General features: G+C 43.1%; 1 protein-coding gene across 1 annotated transcript in view; it reads left to right on the top strand.

Annotated features, from left to right (window-relative positions):
• Positions 1–17,397, top strand: part of tutl (immunoglobulin superfamily member turtle) — a 400,439-nt gene that overhangs the window by 197,640 nt on the left and 185,402 nt on the right. The window lies entirely within an intron of this gene.

Raw genomic sequence — 17,397 nt, 5'->3', positions numbered from 1 at the left:
GTTTATGAAAAGCACACAAAATCCAAAATATATCATCCTAACCGACTGTTTTTCTAATATTCATTGGATTTTTTTTAATTTTTTAATTTTTATTTGTTACGCATTGTCATGCTGCTTCATCCATTCTACTCGCAGTGAATTTTCTTCCTTGAATTTTAATATTGATCTAATTCATGCAGATCACAGCAAGCTCTGGCATCTCATACCGACTCTGAAATTAGGACCAATTTGCTGTTAAATGTAAGATAAATATTAAGATTTGAAATCAGCGAACAGTATGCAAATGAACAGAAACTCAAACCCAAGAAGTGGACTTCAAGTCGAAACTGAAATAAATTAACATATCAAAAATGAAATGCTTGCTGCTGACTTCTAATGTTTATATCCCCTATTTTACAACTGACGGAGATAGATGCCACTGCCCTCCTGAATACGAGTATTCATGTTTTCACTTCAATTCAATATTTTTGCCGCTGGCTGAACGTGTATTCATGTATGACCTCTGAGGCAGTTTTCCAAGCCATTTGATGCTAATTTTCACTCTTTTTGACTTTGTTCTCGCACGTTTTCCACGTGATTATAACTGCACACCAAACTTAAACGAATCACATGTGTAGTTTTGCAAGCTTGCGACAAAATTGTGTACATACCTAAAAAATTCTAGAGGCTGAAAAGGTTTTCTTTTTCTTTTTTCCTTTTGGAAGGCGGTTTTCGTTTCCTGCGTAATCATACGAGAGGGCACGAGAGGAAGCAATCCCCTCCTAAATAGCGATTAGGAAAGATAGTCGATCCCTACTTTACAGTGTTGTAGAAACTCAGCGCGTTAGAGATATGTAGCAACATTTTAATTTGCGCGTTGTATTAATTTTTCCGCAAAAATCAACAGTGTTCGTAATAGTGTAACGGAAGTTTGAACAGCCAACTTAACTTTCTGCCGAAATATAAGACGTCGCAGAAAATTTTGGATGCCTCTTTGAACAATGCTGAGGTCTAGAAGAATTTGCACCCTTGATGCAACATCCTATCCTCCTTTTCTCTCTCGCGAGGCGTTACACTACAGACTCCAGCCTACCTCTCCTCTTATACGAGTTACATTATAATTAAACGCCCCCTTTGTGACGGTACCCTGTTAATTTAATAATAACTCTTATCAAAGTAAGGATCGACCCATGGGAAGTCGCGGGAAGGGGGTCTTTTTATGACGCATGCACGAGGATCTACGACACTCGAAAGATCACTTGTCTCTTGAACGTTATAATTAAGGAAGCTCAAGTCACAAATAAGGAACGCCGTGCAACGAGGACATAAAGCGAGATGAAGTCGTTAAGTTTACTGTCGTTTTCTCGAGCGCGAGCTATAGCGTCAAGCTCAACAGTTGCCGGCCGGCTAATGTTGAAAACCCGCCCGAGACTTTATGTTGCTACTTAGTTCTAGCTGCAATTTAACGTTCTTTCGGACGCATCGCGGGACGTAGTGGCCACTCCCGGCCATTGATGATACTTTCATAATTCAGGGCGGTGCAATCTGAAATGAAAAATGCAACCCTAGAAAGAATCCTCAACTTTCTCCCTTTAGAACTTGGCGAATTCATGCTCCGAGTCGCAAAGTAAGAAAGAGTAACCTATATTTTGTGTTACTACGGGAGGAACGGGAGGTAGAACACAAATTAACCTAAAAGTGCGCTTAATATTTTTTGATCAATTGGAACGCGTTAAGCAGAAAGGAACCAAGCCACATCAGCTATTTCCAAATTTAATTGGGCTATTTAATGTTTTACATGAAAACGGTTGTAAGGATTTTTTTTTCTTTGAAGATTTCAAGGAATTTGATCTGTACTGTGCAAAAAACCCACAAAGATTTTCAAAAAAATGCGCACAACCGTTTTCATGTGCAAAACTTAATTGCCAAGTCATAGTTGGCAATAGCTGATGTGGATTGGTTCCTTTCTGCCAAACGTGGGCCAGTTTTTCTTTTGGTTACATTGATCAACCGTATGGGGGACTGTACTGTCACAGGTTTAGCAATCCTGCGGACCCCAGCTGGTAGCCCCTGCCTCAAAGGGGGTGGGTAGACAGGGCTCTTAGCTGTAGTGAAAGCAACCTGTCTAGGAGAGGTAACTCCGAAATCAAACCCTGGTCCTCCAGGTTGGGGGTTGGGGCATCGGGCTGACTCCCCGATCCTCGGAAAAAATGTACAATGTCAAAAAACCCAATAACATATGCCTCGGTAACCATGGAAACAAACGGACTCTTCGACTTAGTTTACGGAAAACGACCCTCGCTTTTGGTACTTGGAATGTGCAAGGCATTTCCAAGAAACTGACGGAAGTGGTATCGGAGATAAAGAACAACGGGATCGACGTGGCGGTAATAACGGAAACGAAGAAAAAAGGCCACGGATCAGAGAGCCTTGGGGACTATGATTTATTCTACAGTGGAGTGCCAAAACATCAGCGTGCACAGCAGGGTGTCGCAATTCTGATCCGCAAAAAATTTCGAAAAAATATTAAGAACTGGGAAGCCATCAACGCTCGCATGATTAAGATGAACCTAACTATGCACGGTCACAGAGTCACTGTTTTGGGGGTATACGGGGTCAATGATGATGCTACCATCGCACTTAAGGATCAGTTTTTTGAAGAACTGGACGAGGAGGTAGTGAAGGTAGGACCTGGGAGAGAAGTCCTTGTGTTGGGAGATCTAAATGGAAGAACGGGATCCCGGGTTAACAGTAAAATCGTTGGCCCGTTCGGTGAAGTTACAGTGAACGACAACGGAAGCCGCATTATCGACGTTTGCGAGCAGAGGGAATTAAAAGTATTGAACGGGTTCTACCAACACAAGGATATTCACAAATATACTTGGGTCCAACCTACCCGCGGCTTAAGATCCATCATTGACTACGTGCTCGTTAAACAGGTAACAAACCTGAAGATCCAGCAGGTGAGGGTATGTAGAGGACTCTCCTGCGGTAGTGACCACTATTTCCTCAGAGCGGATGTAGCCTTTCCCGCTCGTGTGTCGCAGAACGATCAAGGCGACAATCAACAACCGGAGCGACAACGCGTACATCAAGTTCAGTACAACATCGATAGCCTAAAGCACCCGAGTGTCAAGGCTCTGTACGCAAAGCGCCTGGATGAAAAGTTAGGAGATGCATGCGATGGCAGTACGGAAGAGCGGTATGAATTCATTAAGAATTGCGTTCACTCGGCGGCAGCGGAGGCCCTGGGGGTTTCTGATCAAAAAAATGATAACAGAAAACCGTACTGGTGGGATGCGGAGGTAGAGGAGGAAATAAATGTGAAAAGGAATAGGTATCATCAGTTTCTCTCTTCCCAAAAGTTGGATGATAAAATCATGTACAGACAGGCTCAAGCAAGAGTCCGTCGGGTAATCACTCGGAAGAAAAATGAGGCTTGGGAAGAAAGCTGCATGAAGATAAATACCTACCTTGGAGGCCGGAAAAGTACGGAAGGCTGGAAAGTGATCAAAGGGTTGCGACGGAATAAAATGCGCGACATCATATCTCCGATACCAATTGACAAGATGGAGGACTATTTTAAAGATTTATTAACGGAGAGGCGACCCGAGTTTCAAGGCGGAGTCATAAGCACTAAAGAAGATTCCAACGTGGAGATCCAGCTCCAAGATGTAGTGAAGGCTGTGAGGGAGTTGAAAACTCGCAGAGCTCCTGGACCTGGGGGTATACCGGCGGAGTTGATAAAATGTGGTACCGGTAAACTATTTGAACATCTGAGGAAACTTATGCAAGACTGTTTGCATGGTTCCGAAATACCAAAGGATTGGAAGGAATCTTGGATTACTCCCAGTCATAAGAAAGGTAGTAAGCAAGATTGCGACAACTACAGAGGTATATCGGTCACAGGAACCTTGAGCAAGGTCTACGGTAAAATTCTCAAGGCAAAGGTCGAAGAGGTTTGGAGCGGCCAGGAAGCCGAAGAACAGGCTGGTTTTAGAGCCGGTAGGTCTACCGTCGACCATTTGTTCACCATTACCCAGGTCATCGAGAAGAAAAGGGCGGTCAGCCAGGAGCTGCACTTGGTGTTTGTGGATCTTCAGAAAGCTTATGACAGCGTGCCGTTAGTGAAGCTTTGGGAAGCCTTGGAAAAAAGGGGTTTTAGCAAAGGACTTGTGGGGGCAATTAAATCATTTTATAACGGGACGATAGCAAAAATTAAATGTCGTGGAGAGTTGTCCGGAGGTTTTTTCGTCACAAAAGGGCTAAAACAAGGCTGTTGTTTGTCACCAACACTATTTAAGGTATACCTAGAGCACGTTTTAGAGGAATGGAAAAAGAAGGTTGCAGGAATGGGCGTTCCACTCCTTGATGGGCAGACCCTTTATACTCTATGCTTTGCCGATGACCAGATCGTTGTAGCTCAAGATGAGGAAGATGCAGATTACATGACGCGGAAGTTGGTCGAAGAATATCGGAAATGGGGCATGGACGTTAGTGTGTCCAAGACAGAGAAGCTGGTCGTGGGAGCAGCGCATCAACGGCAAAGCATAGAGCTTGAGGATGGACGGCGCATCGAAGAGTGTGACGAGTATAAGTATCTCGGTGTTTGGCTCGATCAGGATGGAAGGATGGATAGAGCAATTAAGGACAGGATCATCCAGGGCAGGAGAGCCATCGCGATGCTGAACGGGGTGCTCTGGGATCAGAGCATCTCAAAGGCAAACAAGCACCGGATATATGACGCCATCGTTAAAAGTATCGTGCTCTATGGTAGTGAAGTGTGGCCTTTGACGAAAAGAACGCAAGAAATGTTGAGGGCAACTGAAATGGATTTTTGGCGGCGATCTGCCGGCATTTCGAGACGGGACCGTGTCCGTAATGAGAGAATTCGCCAGGTGATGAAGGTTGAGAAAGATATCGTGCACGACGTCATGTCCAGGCAGTTATGCTGGTATGGACATGTGCAAAGAATGTCGGAGGAGAGGTTGCCCAAACAAGTTTTGGATTGGGTACCACCTGGGAAGAGGCGACGGGGACGTCCCGTAAAGGGTTGGCGGCAGGGCGTTGACAAAGAGATGTTGCGGTGTCAGTTGCCCGATAACCTCTGGGAAGACAGGCATATGTGGCGCTTGGGTGTCGTAGAACGCCAGAGTGCGTTATAAAGCGACTTTATATATATATACATTGATCAAAGCTTTGGGTTTAGAAATTGCAACCTCGTTAAAAATCAGGCAGGAACAGTCAGGATCAAATAATAGTTGAATGCGCTAGTCACTCGCATGTCGCAACCTCTGTGAGGTTTTGTGATTAAAAAGAGTACATTATTTCATCAGGACACTTTTTTCATCCACAGATGTCTCAGAGTAACCTGAGATTTTGGTTGATTTGACCAAAAATTGTGTTGAGCAGCCAAATCCGTTTGGCTGATCTAATCTAAAGAAATCAAAAGTAACCGTAAACACGGACATGTTTAAGTGTGCAGAACTCCAGAATGCCACCGACAATCAAAATTAGAATGGATTACACTCCGTCATTTTTAGTCTGGTGTATTTTGAAATTCAACAAAATAGTAAGTTTTCAGCGAAAGGATAAATTTGTTTCTCTATACAGGAGGTTGCGTCAGAAGTAGAGGTCCTCCTTATCGCAAAATATAGTCCAAATGTACCTCTGATGAACCTAAAAATTCGTTCCCGCGTCTTGACTTTTACAGATCAATGCTTGCTTTGGAGTGCCTCTTTACGATGCCGCGCCGCGCCTTCACGTAGTAATGGCACTCTTCTCATAGGCAACTATTTTAACTCTTGGGCGGTGATTTTGTATACTCTTGATTTTGAAGGCGCGTCACTGTGCAGAGGCTATCGCTATGTATGCCCTGCGAAGATGCGCTGTGTTCTCGCAAACGGAATTGATCACAAACTATTTTTTTACGGACTCTGAGAAAATATTGCTGAAAACATCTGCAACGCGTGGTTTCAAAAAATGTCATGAAGTTTCACGAAATTTCAGGCGAATAATCAACAAACGTTTCTCATTCCGATTCTATATTCACTCTCAGAACTTTGCAAAGGCTATTTTCATTTAAACGTGAGAAGTAGATGACAACCCTGAATGTTTCTTGGCCTCCTGAATGCATACCCCAAAAGTTTCAAAAAATGTCATGAAATTTCACGAAATTTCAAGCAAATAATCAACAAACGCTTCTCATTCCGATTCTATATTCACTCTCATAACTTTGCAAAGGCTATTTTCATTTAAACGTGAGAAGTAGATGACAACCCTGAATGTTTCTTGGCCTCCGGAATGCATCCCCAAAAGTTTCAAAAAATGTCATGAAATTTCACGAAATTTCAAGCAAATAGTCAGCAAACGTTTCTCATTCCGATTCCATATTCACTCCCATAACTACTTAAAGGCTATCTTCATTCAAACGATAGAAGTGGATGACAACCCCCAATGTTTCTTCAGTAATTTCCGCAGAGCTATGGATAGGTTTGGCGGTCAGCAAACGCTTTCCTGGTTAATAAAGTTTATTTTCCAATTACTGGGAGCACGGGCGCGTTCGCCGGAGGCGCGCGCGCTAAGCACGCGCGTGTGTTAGCCTCGGGCCTCTGGTGTGTGAGTGAAACCACTCTAGGTGTTTTCGCACGGTCACAACCACTCTCTCGCAAATACACGCGACGACGGCGTTTTTTAGCGTGAGTGTGTGTCGGTGTGCTGTCAGTGCGGACTTTTCGGGCTTCTTCGACAGCTTATGACAAACGTTCCGACGGGCAGGGATGAGGGAGCGCCGTCCGGTCAGCCCCGGCACTTGACGGACGAAATCGAATTTGCCAACGGTCAATTGGCGACGGTTAAGCCGATTGTCATCGCATTACGTTCCATGTAAATCCTATTGAACGCGACGCCGACGCGGGCGGACCCCGCTCCGAAGCCGCTGCGTCGTTCGCTTGGCAATAATCAACTTTTCGCGATGGATTATTTTCATAAAGATGTATCATGTTCCAAAAAAATTTTTATTTGAGAGAAGTAGAGACAAGGGAACGAAGAAGCCAATAAATGGACTTCATTTTGCATTTAGGAACTACAAATTCTGGCTCATCCGTCAAAAAAAAAATGCGTACAAACCTAGGGAAACTAATGGTACATGCGTTGTTTGCTGTAACTGAGCCAGAAATCGTTTTTTCTAATTGCAATTTGTGGTCCAAATGAGGGATTAGAAGGGGGAAGAGAAGGAGGGAAATAACCTGGAAAAATGAAAATAGAAGACTTTGGGAATAATACGAGGGAAGTAGAGAAGCGGAAGAAACAGAAGAATGATAAAAAAGGAATATGAAAGAGTGACGGTAAGGAGGAGGAAAGTAAAACGCAAAAAGGAAATTAAAGTGAGAGGGTGTAAATAACAGATGAAGACTCAGGGAAGATTAAAGAAAGTAAAATCAGTAAAATGTTGAGATTGTCAGGATATTCTCGGAAAAGACATTATTTTGAAAATAGTTGAAAAAAGTGTTTTTGTGAATATTTAAAAAATAAAATTCTGAAAATCTTAATAACTGTGGTCAAAAATTTGAAGAAAAAAAATCAAATTAAAAGGTCAAAAATGATGTCGAATTTATTACAACAGCAACCCTAATATGAAAGAGGTACATTCGGATTTACCGAGCGATTTGAAAAGAAGTTTTCCCGAAAAAAAATATTTCTCTAAGACTTCAAAAAAATGAAGTTTTATTTTCTTTCCCCCTGTTTTAAAATCCTCCCTCTCTCTACCAATCAAGTCGCCCCGTTCTGCCGGATGCGATTCAAACGAATTCCTCATCCTCCGACACTCAGCATGAAAGGACTCGTCGGAATCCGGTGGAATGCGGAGCGATCTGTCAACTCGGCTCAGATTTCCGCGGCGCTGCTCGATGACAGCGAAAAGCGCGGCGCGGAATTTGAGTCGCGTTGTTCCGTAAGTCATTCGCGAAATAAAATCAACAACAACGAAGAACACGGCGTCGCGAGGAGGGGGCGGGGGCGGGGGAGGATTCGGAGGGCGCGCGCGACCGGCGGAGCGACGACAGCACAGGAGGGGTTCAATGTTTGCTTCGGGGTGCGGTTGCCGGAATATTAAAAAAATCTCCCGACGCACCCTGTTTACGGCTCGTTACGGGTCGAGAAACTCCCCTCCCGGAAAGGAGCCCGAAATAAAGTATGCATCGCGGCTGTACGGTAGGTTGTGTTTGCTCTCCGAAATTTAGGGATGAAAATGATGTGGGTAACCTTGGGGGTGTAGCTCTGGTGTCTAGGATCTGGAAAAATTCAGCAGGGGATAAAAACCGTTCAGAAAAGCGGGAAATTGTGTTGAAACCGCGCATTCTTTCTCTTCTCGCTCGCAGTTAATTTTTTCTCTCTCTCTCTCTCTTTTCTTTTCTTTTGTTCTTTTTTCTTTTTTTTTCAAAGAAATTTGATGGACACGTGAAGTTGGCTTGAAATCACAAGGGAAAATGCCCCTACAAGAATATTATATTATTTTATTTATTAAAAGGGTGTCTAGAATCAGGATTTTCCTGTTTTCCCCAATTCCATCAGGATTTGAAGTCTATCAGGGTTTAATCCTGATTTTATCTGGATTTGAAGAAAAATTGGTTTTAAAATCAGGATTTGAGAAAAGTCGGCCGTCCGCTTATTTTCCATTAATTATCCACTATCCGTCCGTTAATTTTTTTTCCTCAAAAAGTCACGATTTGGAAAAATTATGAAAGCTGGATTTAGCGGTCAAGAATCAGGATTCTATCAAGATTTCTCAAAATGAAAAAGAAAGAAAGAAAGAAAGAAAAAAAAAACTAGACACCCTGAATTCAATTTCGAGGGAAATCCAGTATCTCCAAAATGAAAACTTTAGAGAATATGAGAGGAGACAGAGAAAGAGCATGATCTATTTCCATACGAGAACTTGTCACTGGCAATGACAGGAAATCAGGGGATGAAAAGTCCAAATCTTCAAACTCCACGGTGTTATCTGACGTGTCTCCATAAGTGCGATCATCGACCCGAACATTTCTAACGGGTAAAGGGGTCGACCTCATGTCGACTCATGAAAGATATTGGTACGATTTCGGGTGAAAATATTGTTCAGGTAACGGAACACAAAAGGTGGCTTTCAAACACCTAGTACCTAGTCGTATGTGTTCTTTCCTAGGTGATGGTTTCATAAAATTTGGGAACGAATTCACACTGCGTCGTTTGCAATTGATTTCATTCAATCAGAATAGATGCTTTAATTAGGTGGTCTTGAAAAACGCGTTTACACTCAAGCATTAAGTCTATTCGTTGTTTTGTTTAATGGGGTCTGTTACATGGTTTCATTGTTTCCCTTACTATCCTATAATGACTCGAAGCTAAGTTAGAATACCTCAATATTTCTTTAGCAAATAATCCGGCAGCTCCGGACTAGTGCGATGCGGTGATGTGTCTGGCATGGTTCAGTTACGACGATTCAGAGCACATCGTGGTGGAATTTTGTGTACGCTGAACAGCAGCATGGGGGGTGCAGGACGACATCAAGTTGCCACGCCGTTTTTATTTAATTCTCCTCAAAAAAATAAGAGAGGAGAGAGAGAGAGAGAAAAAAAATCATACGACCGGAGATTTGGGTTAAACTCTGAAACTCATATTATATTTCCTAAACTCACCCTTCTTCCCATAACTTTCAGACTTTTTTTCTGTTAGGCTACACACCCGTTTTTATGAAGATGTCGAAAAATCATATTTTCGAAATGATAGGCAGCACCTGAGTGCAGTCTCTAACAAGTTCCTTCTGAGGCGCTGCCTTGTATGTCCTCCGATTACATGAGTGTTATCATGTCTGTGTCATTGTGTGTATCATGATCATGTGTGTACTGTGTAAAAGATAATAATAGAAAACAACTCAGTGACGCGCAGAGGTGATCCCTGGGGATTTTTCTCGCCATGGAAATCCTTCGGTCTTAGATAGAACCGATAGATGGAGAGAGTACACAGTACGGTCCAGTCGAAATATGGAGCTTTTTTGGCCATTAAGAGCAGGCAATCCTCTAACACAGGAACCGCAGGAAAAATGTCAATCTTCAGCTTCCAATATCAAACCAAGATAGCCAAGAATGTTCATAAATGAGCGTCATCCCGCAAAAATGAGTAACTTTACGCAAAAATGAGTAACTTTACGCAAAAAATAATTCAAATACGCGCTTTTCAAACGGCGATTCGTAGCAATAGAAAGTATCACAAGCTCCATGCGACGTTTAAAAAGTTCTGCCACCATTTTATTTCTTTACAGCGAAATTGTTCCACGAAACCGTCCGAAAATTTTACTGAATGTTCTTTGTGCTAACGATGAAACATATCAAACAGATTCGATCAACAATTTCTATGTAAAAAAATTAAATGGCGGCGGAAAGTTTGAGATGTCGCATGGCGTTTGTGATACTTTGGCTAGGAGATGACGATGTCCGTACTCCCCCATATACACGTATGTACTCTAGTCTTAAAAATATGTACTCTAGTCTTAGAAATATGTACTCTAGTCTTAGAAATATGTACTCTAGTCTTAGAAATATGTACTACAGTCTTAGAAATATGTACTCTAGTCTTGGAAATATGTGCTCTAGTCTTAGAAATATGTACTCTAGTCTTAAAAATATGTACTCTAGTCTTAGAAATATGTACTCTAGTCTTAGAAATATGTACTCTAGTCTTAGAAATATGCACTCTAGTCTTAGAAATATGTACTACGTCTTAGAAATATGTACTCTAGTCTTGGAAATGTGTGCTCTAGTCTTAGAAATATGTACTACAGTCTTAGAAATATGTACTCTACTCTTCGAAATATGTACACTAGTCTTCGAAATATGTACTCTAGTCTTAGAAATATGCACTCTAGTCTTAGAAATATGTACTCTAGTCTTAGAAACGAGGGTATGGCAATGTAGGAGCGCAGAAAAAACACTCGAGGGACGAGCGACGACGGGGTCCCGAGTCACCGACATGCGAACACAGTTGCCGACATGCTCGCCCCGTGTTTTCGGTGTTTACTCCCGGGGTGCGGTAGGGCCCGGCGCCCCCCTTCCCCCTCCATCCCCGATGAATACAACAGCCCCAGTTGTGCATCCGAACAGAACGCGGGTTCTCCGTTAACTCCCCCGAGTTATCCACCCCTCCGCCCGGATTTACGTGATTTCGGGATCGATGCCGCCGCGGTGCCGCTGCCGCTGGGGTGTTTTCGCACTAAATTATTCTTTGCTCTGTCTCCCGAAAGACGGGCTTCCGTGGAGCTCGGGTTGGAACCAGGTTGACAATGAGCCCGAGCTTGGGGCAGGATTTTCTCGATTTAAAATACATCTGAGTTTCATCGCGGGGAATGGGGCAGGGTGTCAAGTTATTGAAATCAGGGAATTTACTCCAATCGTGTGAAGTTAGTTCTTGAAAAGTCCAGATCTGGAAAAATGACGAAATTTTCTCCAATCCCAAAAACACTCAAAAATGGGTTGCTGATTTAACAATTAAATTGTTGAAAAATATGCCCAACATGTTTCAAATGTACATTTTACAATATTGGAAAGCGAATTTAACCACGGGGGTGGTTAAATTTGCATTAAAATAGCAAATCTACAATTAAACACGTCGAACATTTTTTTAACTACAAAATTGTTAAATCAGCAATAAGATTTTTTCCGTGAAGTTGGTTTGTGGGAAGTCAACGAAACCTGGAGGAGTTCGAGAATTTTCTTAAATCTTAAAATATCAGTTAATTTTACTGTGAAATCTTTAATTTTTTTTCTCAGCGCACTCATGAACTTTTTGAATTCAAAAGATTTTGTTTTACATATTGTTGTGAAAACATAATTTTTATGAGAAATCATGTCAACATAAAGCATTGAAAAGTCAAGGGAAATTCAGGGTATTTTATGTGCACAAACCATGAGGCTAGTTAGGGAATTTTCTCGTCAAAGAAAATTTGTCGCCTCGTGGAAAAACGAACAACGCGCAACGTACCAAATTCGATGTTTGGACCAGACTTCAATTAACATAATTAAATTGCAGGTGATCAGGAAAGTCAGTAGATGTACTAACTTTGTTTGCTTAACCCGGATTATAAGAAAAATTAGTTCACAGAGCTAGAAATGTCCCCTATTTTGCAACATGAATTGCCAGTTGATTCATGCAGAATCCTGGTTGATCCAGCCAAAATTCTCCGTTTGGGTAGTGTGGTTAGGTCGACTCATCCTGAATTATTGTCTAGCCAACCTGAATTTAGTTACAAATTGAACGAACAACATAGGCGCAAAGAACTCTTCTCCTAAATCTGTACGTCACCTCACCTCATTGGCAGCATAATGAGAGCGGAGCATTGAGATTTTCACGCGTCGCGCCATATCGCGCCTTCAATTTCGCAGATACATCACGGACATCCATCAAGCACGAATAGTTGTATCTCTGCGCCGTCATCAACGCGCGTCCTCTTCCTCGCTTTATTTTCACGTTTTGTTGTTCTCATTTGTCTTATTAATTGTAGTGAATCCTAGCAGTTGTTAATCAAGTGAAGGGAGCAAATTATTTAAATCAAAGTCATAGTCGAATTTTGTGCCAATAAATTTTACATACAATACATACTCTTATCTTCTAATAGGTTTAGTGTTCGAAATATTTTTTTCGCTCGCCAGTATTAAATGTCTTAGACGTCTGGATCTCTTTTTCTTTCTCTGTTTATCCCTCCCTTTCAATTTTATCTAATGAAAATTCTCATTCCTATTTGTTTCAGGTATGCCTTTGATTCTATTTTGAACTTATCTTGACGTGCGTCGCCAAGGTAAGACTCTCGAATCACAACTTGATCTTTAACTTTTTTCAGCGTTTAGTCGAAAAACATCGTTAATTCCCGATAAACTAACGCATTGCAACAATGATTGCTGAGGTAACCGTTCCGGAGGGCTGATTATTGAAATTGATAGACAAAGCGATGACCAAAGAAGCCATAGAGAAAATGACGCGATCCTATCGGTGGAAGCAGATTGTTGTAATGAACGCAGGAAGTAAGCAATAGACCAACGAATGGCAACCAACGAGGGATCCTTCTGTTAGTCGATTATTTTCCCTCTTAGTCAATAAGAACCGCCCGTTTCAACCAATCGGATCGCTCTATTTTCTCTATATTTTCCTTGTTTAAAGCTTTGTCTATCAATTTCAATAGCCAGCCTACAGGTTGTCTGATCTTTGGACTGCATTTTGCAATTTGGAACTATAAATTCTGGCTCTTCTGGAAAAACATTTATGTGCATAGGGAAACTAACGGCACACACGTTGTGTTTAAACCGGGCTAGAATTTATAGTTCCAAATGGCAAAATGTAGTCCATGTGGTACTCACCCGTGAGTATCATTGAACGTATTTACGCCGAAAGGAACTACGTCTCACACAAACCCTATGCACGTAGTCCCTTTTAGCATGAATACGTCCAATTTTCCGGGGTCAAAAAGACGCGAAAAAACTTAATCGGGGGCACTAGCGTAAAAGCGAGAACTTACGTTTCCCGCCGATTGACTGCGAACCGCGCGACTTCTCCCGAACCGGCGACGAACTCGAATTACTCGAGATTGTTGCTCCCGCTCAGGAAATCGCGGCACTATTTGCCTATCGCCGAAGTTCGGAACTAGTCCACTGGCCTGTAATTTGTGCAAGACGCTCAAACCTGAGAGTAAATCTCAACTCTTGGGAAACGACCGATGAATCCGTAATGACTCCGCAGAACCAATACTCAACCCCCCGCCACCGTTAGTTTCTCCGCGATGTTGCAAATCCACCCCCTTCCCCCCACCACTCCCCCTCCCCCCGTAGTTTCGTCGATTAACTGACGGTAATTGTGAGGCGAAATTAATAAACAACAGTTGAGCGAGCACCGAAGTCAAATTTTGCTAACTCGAGAAAAGTTGAGAGCGGGGATCCTATTTTTCGAAACTCGAGACTCGGGCGATGGTCCAGGGGCCGGGTCGGGAGGGGAGGGGAGGGGGAGCTTAATGAAGGGTTTTCTTTTCGTTCACCTCCCTTTCAGGTGCCTTTAATGAATAGTCTCTCCCAAGACTTTCTCAAAGAAAGTATTAACCGATTCTTCAATTACGGGGCTTATGACTCCCGCGCTGGTAGTTCCGTCGTCTTGTTCGCGTGTTCCTAAGTCTAATGAACTGACTCAGACTCGCCTCGGAGTTCAACTTCTCCACTTTTGTTCCGCCGTCTCTTGAGGTCCGCGCCTCTTGCAAATGTGAATGAATTACGCGAAATCGGCGACGGCAGGGTTTCGCGATATTTCGCGGAAGCGAAAGCCGATTGGCTCGGTTGAGCGTGAAAGTCGGTTGACTCTTCACCGAACAAATGATCGATGTGCCGATTTCAATGAACTGAAGATGGATTGAGAATTCAGAGCACCGCAAAAAATGTCTCCTCTTCAAAATGCTACGCAAAAAACGCTGAGCGTGTTGGAAAAACTTAAACTTGAGTGACGAGTGAGATGTTAGTGTTCGTATTTTAAATTGAAATAAAGAAACTCATACTTTTTGCTTTTGCTGAGGGTGGTGGGTGGTGGATCCAGAGGCAGCTTGAGGAGAGGGAAATATTTTGTGAGGTGTAGTGAGTGTCTGATAGGAAACCTACTAGAGAATTCCTTCCCAAAAGAGGACAAAATAAAGATGTTGCATGTGTGAGGAATTTGCGATTTGACTGTTGATTCCTTTGTAAAAGTTCGAAAGAAACACGATGGTGCCTTTGGTTTTTTCTGAAATCATCTCCCAAGCTCAAAAAAAGCTCTCAAGTTGAGGCCGAAATGGTGGGGATATCCCACGCTATCCTGAGAGTCCACTTCTACATCAAAACAAACTCTTCATGTAAAGATAGGGAGCAAATACATTGACAGGGCTGCCACTTTATTTGCGGACTCTAAAACTGAAAACACGGCATCACTGATAGTGTATTTGCTCCCTATCTTTGCATGGAGAGTTTGTCTTGATGTAGAGGTGGACTCTCAGGATAGCGAGGAACAACCCCTCCATTTATGCCTCAACTTGAGAGCTTTTTTTGAGCTTGGGAGTTGATTTCAGAGAAAACCAGTGGCACCATCGTGTCTCTCGCGACCTTTTACATAAGAATCAACAGTCAAATCGCAAATTCCTCACATATGCAACATCTCCATTCTTTACAAGTTCAGAAAGACAAGAGCACCGGCATTTCTGACGTCCGGAGGAAATAAGTCGAGAGAAATGCCTCTCGTTGGTTGTAAGTAACGTAACCGATGTCGCACCGCAACCGCGCGGCCGGGCGGAGTGCCCCGGCCGTGAGTGTAAGACGGTGTCGGTGGATAAATTAATTTACCGCTTCGAAAATGCAAGTCGCAAATGGAGATACGAAGCCGTGTTCGGATTAATTATCTATTCCCTCCACGTCTGACGTGCTACCTGACATGTTAACATGCATAACGAGATGATTACAAAACCGATTCCTCCGCTAATTGAAAGGGGTGGCAGACGGTGACGCTCTGGAATTCCGCACCCCGGAGCAGAGGAGCACCGAAACTTGTAAGTAGACGTATTTTATTTCGTTTGGAATCAAATTATCCCGCGCCAATTTATTCGGAATTCGACTGTTCGGGCCCGCGCTTCTGTCGTTTCATTTCCGCATCCTTGAGACAGTTGTCAAGCAATTTTCAACCCTACCTGCAGCCGCAACAAAATCAAGCCTCTTACAAATCGGTTGGGTTCTGTGCAGAGACAATATATTTTCGGGACCTTGTATTAACAACGTATTTAATTTGATCTTGTGAGGTTGATGTTAAGTTCGGAGGTTAACGCTACTTTTGACTAAATGATGAATGATGCGCAACTTGTTGGACAAAAAATTTAAAAAAAAATCGCCTAATGACCGATGAATGTTGAGTTGAGCACTTCCCTAGGTGAGTTTTGGTAATTTAAACCGTGATTGATGAGCTAATGTTGGTCATGGTCAAGTAAATCTGAGCATTCATTTCTGAAAGCAACTTTCATAGATTAGGGAAGATAGTAATGTGACGTCACTAAAATGTTCTGTCTCTGATTCGGTGTTGCTACTGTATTGTGGGATTATTTTAGGTCCCGCTGCATCATTGAGATCAGATCGGCCACCTCATTTTAGGAACAGCGTATGTGCCGTTAGCTTTAATACAAACCGTAATATATCACTCATCATCCCAAATTTTCTCAACTTTTTTTTAAAAAAAGCCTTAAATATTCAGTGTATCCTAATCCAGATTTCTGCGGCCTCTCTGTAAGATTGCTTCAAGATTACGAAAGAAAGGGGGCAGGGACTGATGACACGTGAGTAATTTAGCCTGAGGGCAAAAACTCAGCTGCGATAAATAACGCCTTCATTTTGCAAATGATACCACACCTTAACACGTCTTTCTCCGAGCGCGATCCTTGTAGAGCTGTTGTCAGCTCTCTATCAATCGGCATGGCATAGTCAACCCGCAAGACCTCATCAACGCAAGGAGTCACGCGCCGTAGCAACTTTCCTTTCGTTCAAGCTTTCCTGTTTTGTATGCTCTCATACTTTCATGTTTAAAACGACCGACATTAAAATAACCATGCGAATTCCTTCCCGAACTCAAAGCGACCCGCGCAAGTTTGGCAGCGGTGCTCGAGCGCACCGTCCAACTTTTTTTTCCACCCTGCGAGCTTTCCAGGTTTGTTTCCATCCACGCTCGGGTCCCTCAATAATCAACTTTGAGCTTTCTTTCCCATTTTTGTTTGTGACCGGGGAGCAGGCGACGAGGGGGCGGGGGGGGGGGGGGGACCGGAGCCGTCTTGTCTTGGGCGCGCGGGCGGCGGCGGCGGCGTTTCATCCATTTATTCGCGTCGTCTATCACTGTTTATTCTCATTATTCGCGGGGCGAGCGGGTTCCCGTTCCCTTTGATCCGTTCCCCCGTTGAAAAGGATTCGCCGGGCGGAACGGTTCAAAGTTGATTTCGTTCACCACCGGAAAGCTTTCAGAGACACGTAAATAATTACTGGGATGCGGCGTGTATCGAGCCCCGAGTTTCGACCCCGAGCTCGGGCCCGCGAAGGGGGGGGGAGGGTATTTTTTAGGGCGGGTTCTAATTGTCCGGAAGGTCCTTCGTTGCCAACCGGTTTTTTTTTTACCCAACCGCACCTTTTTCGTCGAATAGGTATCCTTGTCTAAGATAACCTAGAATACTGCATGCCGTGCAATGGAAGAACACCCTTCATTAGTGGCGTGGCGTGCTCTCCGATTTATCAATTGATCTGCCATTGGAACAAATGAAAAAGAATCGATAAACAGGGTATTTGCAATGGACACCTTGATAATCGATTCTTTGCCAAAGCTTCAAATGGGGAATTATCGATAATCCATCATTCACGC

Source organism: Bemisia tabaci, chromosome 3 (genome assembly GCF_918797505.1).
Source record: "Bemisia tabaci chromosome 3, PGI_BMITA_v3".
Classification (NCBI taxonomy): Eukaryota; Metazoa; Arthropoda; class Insecta; order Hemiptera; family Aleyrodidae; genus Bemisia; species Bemisia tabaci.
The sequence above is the reverse complement of the archived record's forward strand: the minus strand, read 5'-3'. Positions and strand labels throughout refer to the sequence as shown.